Consider the following 12,688-nt stretch of genomic DNA (forward strand, 5'->3'; position numbering starts at 1 on the left):
GATGCTTTCAATCAATTTTGATCGTCAATTGCTTATTTGTTGTAAACAGTAATTTTTCAGTGAAGGGAAAGTGTGTGTGGTATATCTACATGATATGTTCAAAGGCAGTTCCTACTAATGGCCAGGCTGAATTCCAGTAAATAATGTCCCGAATGATATTTTGCCGCCTTCTTTGGCACTTCATGAAATCTTACCCCGATGAAGTGCTGAAACAAAGAGATTTTCTCTTAGAGAGTGTCTCATGTTGTAACCTATCCCATGGATTTTATGCTGTAATTCTTATCTCTTTTAAAATTTACTATCTTCTGTACAGTTTTCATGAAACTTTCTGTTACAGTAGTGAATAGCACAGATAAATGTCATTTTGTACAACTTTGAATTTACCCCAAGAGCTGAGAGAAAACTTGATCCTATACTTCAATCCGAGTTTCTTCTATAGTCCAACTTTGTTTCTCTACCATCAAGCTTCTCCTTTGTTGCTGCTCCAAGCCCCGTCCAAGGTGACCTTGAATACTTTCAGGGATGGGACACCCACAACTTCTCTGGGCAACCTGTTCCAGTGTTCCAGCACTCCCACAGTAAAAAAGGCCTTCCTTTCATCTAATATGTGTAGGAAATCATAAATCTAGGCATAGAAGCTTGGAGTGCAAATTTGAAATTCTTTGGATTTGAAGCACATTTTATATGAATACTGACTTACAGATGACTAAAAGATGTTGATGGGCATTTGAGCTGACAAGTTTTGAAAAAGTGCACGGAAATTAAAATTGAAACCACTAAAATTAAAAACTCCTTGCCATTTTCTTTTTCCTCTCCTATTCAAAATTGCATATGTCAGATATCAGTGCTTCATGCAAACCTCTCAGATGCTCTCAGAGAAAAAGCTTTTCTTTCAGACTAAGTTGCGGTTGACGTAGAACACTAGCAGGAGTGAAAGATTTTCTGGGCATCGGGGCAGCACGTTCTCCTTGGATTTGTGTGCAGAATGCATTTTATCCAAACTGGAAAATAGATCCCAGCTCTGTTCTATTCATCATTCTTACTTCATCAGGCCAGAAGATTCTGTGAAAAGTAGCCTGTGGACCTTGAAGACAGCGCATGTGAACCAGATGAGAGGTGATAGAGAAGTTGAGGGAGAGAAGAAAGAGCATGAGGCTGAAACCAGAAAGTATTTCTCCACGTGATCATGGAAGATTGCAGGAGCCACTTGGTACTATCAAACCAGCCCAACTTGGCACTGGTGCCACCTTGGGTCTGGGAGCCATGTTGCATATCGTGCATTTTAAGGAGCCAGCTGGCCACACCCAGCCATATGCCCCCAAACACAAACCAAGGCCCTTTTCTCTGGCAAACAAAACTCAGCTGCCCTGCTTCTGGATGGCAGATTGCAGGAACCACTTGGTACTATCAAACCAGCCCAACTTGGCACTGGTGCCACCATGGGTCTGGTCACCATCCTGCCTATTGTAGCTTTTCAGGAGCCAGCCGGTCACTCTCAGCCATAGGCCCCCAAACACAAACCTCGGCCCGTTTCCCTGGCAAACAAAAGTAAGCTGCCCCGCTTCTGGATGGCAGATTGCAGGAGCTACTTAGTACTATCAAATCAGCCCGACTTGGCACAGGTGCCACCTTGGATCTGGGAACCATCCTGTGTATCGTGGATTTTCAGGGGCCAGCCAGCCACTCTCAGCCATATGCCCCCAAAAACAAACCACGGCCCTTTTCTCTGGCAAACAAAACTCAACTGCCCCTCTTCTGGATGGCAAATTTTAGGACGCACTTTGTACTACGAAAACCGCCCGACGTGGCACTGGTGCCACCTTGTGTCAGGGAACCATCCTGCATATCGAGCTTTTTAAGGAGCCAGCCGGCCAGGCCCAGCCATATACCCCCAAAAACAAACCACGGACCATTTCTCATGGAAACAAAAATCCGCTGCCCCGCGTCTGGATGGCAGATTGCAGGAGCCACTTTGCACCATCAAACCAGCCCGACTTGGCACTGGTGCCACCTTGGGTCTGGGAACAATCCTGCGTATCGTACATATTCAGGAACCAGCCGAACACTCCCAGCCACAGGCCCCCAAACACAAACAACGGCCCATTTCCCTGGCAAACAAAACTCAGCTGCCCCGCTTCTGGATGGCAGTTTGCAGGAGCCACTTGGGACTATCAAACCAGCCCGACTTGGCACTGGTGCCACCTTGGGTCTGGGAACCATCCTGCGTATGGTGGATTCTAAGGAGCCAGCCGGCCACTCCCAGCCACAGGCCCCCAACAAAAACCACGGCCCTTTTTTCTGGCAAACAAAATTAAGCTGCCCCGATTCTGGATGGCAGATTGCAGGAGCCACTTGGTGTAATCAAACCAGCCCGACTTGGCACTGGTGCCACCTTGGGTCTGGGAACCATCCTGCGTATCGTGGATTCTAAGGAGCCAGCCGGCCACTCCCAGCCACAGGTCCCCAAACAAAATCAACGGCGCTGTTCCCTGGAAAACAAAACACGCCTGCCAACTTTTTGATGGAGTTTGCAGGAGCCACTTGGTACTATCAAACCAGCCCGACTTGGCACTGGTGCCACCTTGGGTCTGGGAAACATCCTGCGTATCGTGGATTCTTAGGAGCCAGCCGGCCACTCCTAGCCACAGGCCCCCAACAAAAACCTAGGCCTATTTCTCTGGCAAACAAAAGTAAGCTGCCCCGCTTCTGGATGGCAGATTGCAGGAGACACTTGGTACTATCAAACCAGCCCAACTTGGCACTGGTGCCACCTTGGATCTGGGAACCATGCTGTGTATCGTGGATATTCAGGGGCCAGCCGGCCACTCTCAGCCATATGTCCCCAAACAGAAACCTCGGCCCGTTTCTCTGGCAAACAAAACTCAACTGCCCCTCTTCTGGATGGCAAATTGCAGGATGAACTTGATACTAAAACCGCAGGCCGACTTGGTAGTGGTGACACCTTGGGCCTGGGAACCATCATGCGTATCGAGCATTTTAAGGAGCCAGCCGGCCACTCCCAGCAATATGCCCCCAAAAACAATCCACGGAATTTTTCTCTGGCAAACAAAAATCTGCTGCCCCGCTTCTGGATGGCAGATTGCAGGAGCCACTTTGCACCATCAAACCAGCCCGACTTGGCACTGGTGCCACCTTGCATCTGGGAACCATGCTGCCTAGCGTGGATTTTCAGGAGCCAGCCGGCCACTCTCAGCCATAGGCCCCCAAACAAAACCCACGGCCCGTTTCCCTGGCAAACAAAATTAAGCTGCCCCGCTTCTGGATGGCAGATTGCAGGACGCACTTGGTAGTATCAAACCAGCCCGACTTGGCACTGGTGCCACCTTGGGTCTGGGAACCATCCTGCGTATTGTGGGTTCAAAGGAGCCAGCCGGCCACTCCCAGCCACAGGCCCCCAAATACAAACAACGGCGCTTTTCCCTGGAAAACAAAACTCGCCTGACAACTTTTTGATGGCAAATTGCCAGAGCCACTTGGTACTATCAAACCAGCCCAACTTGGCACTGGTGCCACCATGGGTCTGGTCACCATCCTGCCTATCGTAGCTTTTCAGGAGCCAGCCGGTCACTCCCAGCCATAGGTCCCCAGTCACAAACCTCGGCCCGTTTCCCTGGCAAACAAAAGTAAGCTGCCCCGCTTCTGGATGGCAGATTGCAGGAGCCACTTGGTACTATCAAACCAGCCCAACTTGGCACTGGTGCCACCTCTGGTCTGGGAACCATGCTGCGTAACACAGATTCTACGGCGCCAGTCGGCCACTCCCAGCCACAATCTCCCAAACACAAACAACGGCGCTATTCTCTGGCAAACAAAACTCCACTGCCCCTCTTCTGGATGGCAAATTGCAGGACGCACTTGGTACTATAAAAACAGCCCGACTTGGCACTGGTGCCACCTTGGGTCTGGGAACCATCCTGCGTATCGATCTTTTTAATGAGACAGCCGGCCACTCCCAGCCATATGCCCCCAAACACAACCCACGGCCCTTTTCTCTGGCAAACAAAACTCAACTGCACCGCTTCTGGAAGGCAGATTGCAGGAGCCACTTGGTACTATCAAACCAGCCCGACTTGGCACTGGTGCCACCTTGGGTCTGGGAACCATCCTGCGTATGGTGGATTCTAAGGAGCCAGCCGGCCACTCCCAGCCACAGGCCCCCAACAAAAACCACGGCCCTTTTTTCTGGCAAACAAAACTTAGCTGCCTCACTTCTGGATGGCAGATTGCAGGAGCCACTTGGTGTAATCAAACCAGCCCGACTTGGCACTGGTGCCACCTTGGGTCTGGGAACCATCCTGCGTATCGTGGATTCTAAGGAGCCAGCCGGCCACTCCCAGCCACAGGCCCCCAAACAAAATCAACGGCGCTGTTCCCTGGAAAACAAAACACGCCTGCCAACTTTTTGATGGAGTTTGCAGGAGCCACTTGGTACTATCAAACCAGCCCGACTTGGCACTGGTGCCACCTTGGGTCTGGGAAACATCCTGCGTATCGTGGATTCTTAGGAGCCAGCCGGCCACTCCTAGCCACAGGCCCCCAGACAAAAACCTAGGCCTATTTCTCTGGCAAACAAAAGTAAGCTGCCCCGCTTCTGGATGGCAGATTGCAGGAGACACTTGGTACTATCAAACCAGCCCAACTTGGCACTGGTGCCACCTTGGATCTGGGAACCATGCTGTGTATCGTGGATATTCAGGGGCCAGCCGGCCACTCTCAGCCATATGTCCCCAAACAGAAACCTCGGCCCGTTTCTCTGGCAAACAAAACTCAACTGCCCCTCTTCTGGATGGCAAATTGCAGGATGAACTTGATACTAAAACCGCAGGCCGACTTGGTAGTGGTGACACCTTGGACCTGGGAACCATCATGCGTATCGAGCATTTTAAGGAGCCAGCCGGCCACTCCCAGCAATATGCCCCCAAAAACAATCCACGGAATTTTTCTCTGGCAAACAAAACTCAGCTGCCCCGCTTCTGGATGGCAGATTGCAGGAGCCACTGTGCACCATCAAACCAGCCCGACTTGGCACTGGTGCCACCTTGCATCTGGGAACCATGCTGCCTAGCGTGGATTTTCAGGAGCCAGCCGGCCACTCTCAGCCATAGGCCCCCAAACAAAACCCACGGCCCGTTTCCCTGGCAAACAAAATTAAGCTGCCCCGCTTCTGGATGGCAGATTGCAGGACGCACTTGGTAGTATCAAACCAGCCCGACTTGGCACTGGTGCCACCTTGGGTCTGGGAACCATCCTGCGTATCGTGGGTTCAAAGGAGCCAGCCGGCCACTCCCAGCCACAGGCCCCCAAATACAAACAACGGCGCTTTTCCCTGGAAAACAAAACTCGCCTGACAACTTTTTGATGGCAGATTGCAGGAGCCACTTGGTACTATCAAACCAGCCCAACTTGGCACTGGTGCCACCATGGGTCTGGTCACCATCCTGCCTATCGTAGCTTTTCAGGAGCCAGCCGGTCACTCCCAGCCATAGGTCCCCAGTCACAAACCTCGGCCCGTTTCCCTGGCAAACAAAAGTAAGCTGCCCCACTTCTGGATGGCAGATTGCAGGAGCCACTTGGTACTATCAAACCAGCCCAACTTGGCACTGGTGCCACCTCTGGTCTGGGAACCATGCTGCGTAACACAGATTCTAAGGCGCCAGTCGGCCACTCCCAGCCACAAGCCCCCAAACACAAACAACGGCGCTATTCTCTGGCAAACAAAACTCCACTGCCCCTCTTCTGGATGGCAAATTGCAGGACGCACTTGGTACTATAAAAACAGCCCGACTTGGCACTGGTGCCACCTTGGGTCTGGGAACCATCCTGCGTATCGATCTTTTTAATGAGACAGCCGGCCACTCCCAGCCATATGTCCCCAAACACAACCCACGGCCCTTTTCTCTGGCAAACAAAACTCAACTGCACCGCTTCTGGATGGCAGATTGCAGGAGCCACTTGGTACTATCAAACCAGCCCGACTTGGCACTAGTGCCACCTTGGGTCTGGGAACCATCCAGCCTATCGTGGATTTTAAGGAGCCAGCCGGCTACTCCCAGCCACAGGCCCCCAACAAAAACCACGGCCCTTTTTTCTGGCAAACAAAACTTAGCTGCCTCACTTCTGGATGGCAGATTGCAGGAGCCACTTGGTGTAATCAAACCAGCCCGACTTGGCACTGGTGCCACCTTGGGTCTGGGAACCATCCTGCGTATCGTGGATTCTAAGGAGCCAGCCGGCCACTCCCAGCCACAGGTCCCCAAACAAAATCAACGGCGCTGTTCCCTGGAAAACAAAACACGTCTGCCAACATTTTGATGGAGTTTGCAGGAGCCACTTGGTACTATCAAACCAGCCCGACTTGGCACTGGTGCCACCTTGGGTCTGGGAAACATCCTGCGTATCGTGGATTCTAAGGAGCCAGCCGGCCACTCCTAGCCACAGGCCCCCAGACAAAAACCTAGGCCTATTTCTCTGGCAAACAAAAGTAAGCTGCCCCGCTTCTGGATGGCAGATTGCAGGAGACACTTGGGACTATCAAACCAGCCCAACTTGGCACTGGTGCCACCTTGGATCTGGGAACCATGCTGTGTATCGTGGATATTCAGGGGCCAGCCGGCCACTCTCAGCCATATGTCCCCAAACAGAAACCTCGGCCCGTTTCTCTGGCAAACAAAACTCAACTGCCCCTCTTCTGGATGGCAAATTGCAGGATGAACTTGATACTAAAACCGCAGGCCGACTTGGTAGTGGTGACACCTTGGGCCTGGGAACCATCATGCGTATCGAGCATTTTAAGGAGCCAGCCGGCCACTCCCAGCAATATGCCCCCAAAAACAATCCACGGAATTTTTCTCTGGCAAACAAAAATCAGCTGCCCCGCTTCTGGATGGCAGATTGCAGGAGCCACTTTGCACCATCAAACCAGCCCGACTTGGCACTGGTGCCACCTTGCATCTGGGAACCATGCTGCCTAGCGTGGATTTTCAGGAGCCAGCCGGCCACTCTCAGCCATAGGCCCCCATACAAAACCCACGGCCCGTTTCCCTGGCAAACAAAATTAAGCTGCCTCGCTTCTGGATGGCAGATTGCAGGACGCACTTGGTAGTATCAAACCAGCCCGACTTGGCACTGGTGCCACCTTGGGTCTGGGAACCATGCTGCGTATCATGGATTTTCAGGAGCCAGCCGTCCACTGCCAGCCACAGGCCCCGAAACACAAACAACAGCCTTTTTCTCTGGCAAACAAAATTCAGCTGCCCCGCTTCTGGATGGCAGATTGCAGGAACCACTTGGTACTAACAACCCAGCCCGACTTGGCACTGGTGCCACCTTGGGTCTGGGAACCATCCTGCGTATCGTGGATTCTAAGGAGCCAGCTGGCCACTCCCAGCCACAGGCCCCAAAACACACACAACGGTGCTTTTCCCTGGAAAACAAAACTCGCCTGCCAAACATTTGATGGCAGATTGCAGGAGCCACTTGGTACTATCAAACCAGCCCAACTTGGCACTGGTGCCACCATGGGTCTGGTCACCATCCTGCCTATCGTAGCTTTTCAGGTGCCAGCCAGCCACCCCCAGCCAGAGGCCCCTAGACAAATATTTCGGCCCGTTTCCCTGGCAAACAAAAGTAAGCTACCCCGCTTCTGGATGGCAGATTGCAGGAGCCACTTTGCACCATCAAACCAGCCCAACTTGGCACTGGTGCCACCTCTGGTCTGGGAACCATCCTGCGTATCGTGGGTTCTAAGGAGCCAGCTCGCCACTCCCAGCCACAGGCCCCCAAACACAAACAACGGCGCTTTTCCCTGGAAAACAAAACTCGCCTGCCAACTTTTTGATGGCAGATTGCCGGAGCCACTTGGTACTATCAAACCAGCCCAACTTGGCACTGGTGCCACCATGGGTCTGGTCACCATCCTGCCTATCGTAGCTTTTCAGGAGCCAGCCGGTCACTCCCAGCCATAGGCCCCCAGACAAAAACCTCGGCCCGTTTCCCTGGCAAACAAAAGTAAGCTGCCCCGCTTCGGCATGGCAGATTGCAGGAGCTATTTAGTACTATCAAACCAGCCCGACTTGGCACTGGTGACACCTCTGGTCTGGGAACCATCCTGCCTATCGTGGATTTTCAGGGGCCAGCCGGCCACTCTCAGCCATATGCCCCCAAAAACAAACCACGGCCCTTTTCTCTGGCAAACAAAACTCAACTGCCCCTCTTCTGGATGGCAAATTTTAGGACGCACTTTGTACTACGAAAACCGCCCGACGTGGCACTGATGCCACCTTGTGTCAGGGAACCATCCTGCATATCGAGCTTTTTAAGGAGCCAGCCGGCCAGGCCCAGCCATATACCCCCAAAAACAAACCACGGACCATTTCTCATGGAAACAAAAATCCGCTGCCCCGCGTCTGGATGGCAGATTGCAGGAGCCACTTTGCACCATCAAACCAGCCCGACTTGGCACTGGTGCCACCTTGGGTCTGGGAACAATCCTGCATATCGTGGATTCTAAGGAGCCAGCCGGCCACTCCCAGCCACAGGCCCCCAAACACAAACAACGGCGCTTTTCCCTGGAAAACAAAACTCGCCTGCCAGCTTTTTGATGGCAGATTGCAGGAGCCACTTGGTACTATCAAATCATCCCAACTTGGCACTGGTGCCACTATGGGTCTGGGAACCATCCTGCCTATTGTAGCATTTCAGGAGCCAGCCGGTCACTCCCAGCCATAGGCCCCCAGACACAAACCTCGGACCGTTTCCCTGGCAAACAAAATTAAGCTGCCCCGATTCTGGATGGCAGATTGCAGGAGCCACTTGGTAGTGTCAAACCAGCCCGACTTGGCACTGGTGCCACCTTGGGTCTGGGAACCATCCTGCGTATCGTGGATTCTAAGCAGCCACCCGGCCACTCTGAGCCACAGGCCCCCAAACACAAACAACGGCGCTTTTCCCTGGAAAACAAAACTCGCCTGCCAAATTTTTGATGGCAGATTGCAGGAGCCACTTGGTACTATCAAACCAGCCCAACTTGGTACTGGTGCCACCATGGGTCTGGTCACCATCCTGCCTATCGTAGCTTTTCAGGAGCCAGCCGGTCACTCCCAGCCATAGGCCCCCAGACAAATATCTCGGCCCGTTTCCCTGGCAAACAAAAGTAAGCTGCCCCGCTTCTGGATGGCAGATTACAGCAGCCACATGGTACTATCAAACCAGGCCAACATGGCACTGGTGCCACCTTGGCTCTGGGAACCATCCTGCCTATCGTGGATTTTCAGGGGCCAGCCGGCCACTCTCAGCCATATGCCCCCAAACACATACCACGGCCCTTTGCTCTGGCAAACAAAACTCAACTGCCCCTCTTCTGGATGGCAAATTGCAGGACGCACTTGGTACTACGAAAACAGCCCGACTTGGCAGTGATGCCACCTTGGGTCAGGGAACAATCCTGCGTATCGATCTTTTTAAGGAGCCAGCCGGTCACTCCCAGCCATAGGCCCCCAGACACAAAGCTCTACCCGTTTCCCTGGCAAACAAAAGTAAGCTACCCCGCTTCTGGATGGCAGATTGCAGGAGTCACTTTGCACCATCAAACCAGCCCGACTTGGCAATGGTGCCACCTCTGGTCTGGGACCCATCCTGCGTATCGTGGATTCTAAGGAGACAGCTGGCCACTCCCAGCCACAGGCCCCCAAACACAAACAACGGCGCTTTTCCCTGGAAAACAAAACTCGCTTGCCAACTTTTTGATGGCAGATTGCAGGAGCCACTTGGTACTATCAAACCACCCCAACTTGGCAACAAGTGGTTCCTGCAATCTGACATCCAGAAGCGGGGCAGCTTACTTTTGTTTGCCCGGGAAATGGACCGTTGTTTGTGTTTGGAGGCGTATGGCTGGGAGTGGCCGACTGGCTCCTTAAAATCCACGATACGCAGCATGGTTCCCAGACCAGCGGTGGCACCAGTGCCAAGTCGGGCTGGTTTGATAGTACAAAGTGGCTCCTGCAATCTGCCATCCAGAAGCGGGGCAGCTTACTTTTGTTTGCCAGGGAAACGGGCCGGGCTTTCTGTCTCGGGGCCTATGGCTGGGAGTGACCGGCTGGCTCCTGAAAAGCTACGATAGGCAGGATGGTGACCAGACCCATGGTGGCACCAGTGCCAAGTTGGGCTGGTTTGATAGTACCAAGTGGCTCCTGCAATCTGCCATCAAAAAGTTGGCAGGCGAGTTTTGTTTTCCAGGGAAAAGCGCCATTGTTTGTGTTTGGGGACCTGTGGTTGGGAGTGCCCGGCTGGCTCCTTAGAAACCACGATACGCAGCATGGTTACCAGACAAGAGGTGCCACCAGTGCCAAGTTGTGCTGGTTTGATACTGCCAAGTGGTTCCTGCAATCTGCCATCCAGAAACGGGGCAGCTTACTTTTGTTTGCCACGGAAACGGGCCGTTGTTTGTGTTTGGGGGCCTGTGGCTGGGAGTGGCCGACTGGCTCCTTAGAATCCACGATACGCAGGATGGGTCCCAGACCAGAGGTGGCACCAGTACCAAGTCGGGCTGGTTTGATAGTACCAAGTGGCTCCTGCAATCTGCCATCCAGAAGCGGGGCAGCTTACTTTTGTTTGCCAGGGAAACGGGCCGAGGTTTGTGTCTGGGGACCTATGGCTGGGAGTGACCGGCTGGCTCCTGAAAAGTTACGATAGGCAGGATTGTGACCAGACCCATGGTGGCACCAGTGCCAAGTTGGGCTGGTTTGATAGTACCAAGTGGCTCCTGTAATCTGCCATCAAATAGTTGGTAGGCGAGTTTTGTTTTCCAGGGAAAAGCGCCGTTGTTTGTGTTTGGGGGCCTGTGGTAGGGAGTGGCCGGCTGGCTAATTAGAATCCACGATACGCAGGATGGTTCCCAGACCAGAGGTGGCACCAGTGCCAAGACGGGCTAGTTTGATGGTGCAAAGTGGCTCCTGCAATCTGCCATCCAGAAGCGGGGTAGCTTACTTTTGTTTGCCAGGGAAACGGGCCGAGCTTTTTGTCTGGGGGCCTATGGCGGGGAGTGACCGGCTGGCTCCTGAAAAGCTAAGATAGGCAGGATGGTGACCAGACCCATGGTGGCACCAGTGCCAAGTTGGGCTGATTTGATAAAACCAAGTGGCTCCTGCAATCTGCCATCAAAAAGTTGGCAGGAGAGTTTTGTTTTCCAGGGAAAAGCGCCGTTGTTTGTGTTTGGGGGCCTGTGGCTGGCAGTGGACGGCTGGCTCCTTAGAATCCACGATACGCAGCATGGTATCCAGACCCAAGGTGGCACCAGTGCCAAGTTTTGCTGGTTTGATAGTACCAAGTGGTTCCTGCAATCTGCCAATCAGAAGCAGGGCAGCTTACTTTTGTTTGCCAGGGAAACGGGCCGAGGTTTGTGTCTGGGGGCCTATGGCTGGGAGTGACCGGCTGGCTCCTGAAAAGCTACGATAGGCAGGATGGTGACCAGACCCATGGTGGCACCAGTCCCAAGTTGGGCTGGTTTGATAGTACCAAGTGGCTTCTGCAATCTGCCGTCAAAATTTGGCAGGCGAGTTTTTATTTTCCAGGGAAAAGCGCCGTTGTTTGTGTTTGGGGGCCTGTGGCTGGGAGTGGCCGGCTGGCTGCTTAGAATCCACGATACGCAGGATGGTTCCCAGACCCAAGGTGGCACCAGTGCCAAGTCGGGCTAGTATGATGGTGCAAAGTGGCTCCTGCAATCTGCCATCCAGAAGCGGGATAACTTACTTTTGTTTGCCAGGGAAACGGTCCGAGCTTTGTGTCTCGGGGCCTATGGCTGGGAGTGACCGGCTGGCTCCTGAAAAGCTACGATAGGCAGGATGGTGACCAGACCCATGGTGGCACCAGTGCCAAGTTGGGCTGGTTTGATAGTACCAAGTGGCTCCTGCAATCTGCCATCAAAATGTCGGCAGGCGAGTTTTGATTTCCAGGGAAAAGCGCCGTTTTTTGTGTTTGGGGGCCTGTGGCTGGGAGTGGCCGGCTGGCTCCTTAGAATCCACGATACGCAGGATGGTTCCCAGACCTGAGGTGGCACCAGTGCCAAGTCGGGCTGGTTTTATAGTACCAAGTGCGTCCTGCAATCTGCCATCCAGAAGCGGGGCAGCTTACTTTTGTTTGCCAGGGAAACGGGCCGAGCTTTGTGTCAGGGGGCCTATGGCTGGGAGTGACCGGCTGGCTCCTGAAAAGCTACGATAGGCAGGATGGTGACCAGACCCATGGTGGCACCAGTGCCATGTTCGGCTGATTTCATAGTACCAAGTGGCTCCTGCAATCTGCCATCAAAACGTCGGCAGGCGAGTTTTGTTTTCCAGGGAAAAGCGCCGTTGTTTTTGTCTGCGGGCCTGTGGCTGGAGTGGCCGGCTGGCTCCTTAGAATCCACGATACGCAGCATGGTTCCCAGACCCAAGGTGGCACCAGTGCCAAGTTGGGCTGGTTTGATAGTACCAAGTGGTTCCTGCAATCTGCCATCAAAAAGTTGGCAGGCGCGTTTTGTTTTCCAGGGAAAAGCGTCGTTGTTTGTGTTTGGGGGCCTGTGGCTGGGAGTGGCCGGCTGGCTCCTTAGAATCCACGATACGCAGGATGGTTCCCAGACCCAAGGTGGCACCAGTCCCAAGTTGGGCTGGTTTGATAGTACCAAGTGTTTCCTGCA

This window comes from Melospiza melodia, chromosome 4, assembly GCF_035770615.1.
Source record: "Melospiza melodia melodia isolate bMelMel2 chromosome 4, bMelMel2.pri, whole genome shotgun sequence".
NCBI lineage: Eukaryota > Metazoa > Chordata > Aves > Passeriformes > Passerellidae > Melospiza > Melospiza melodia.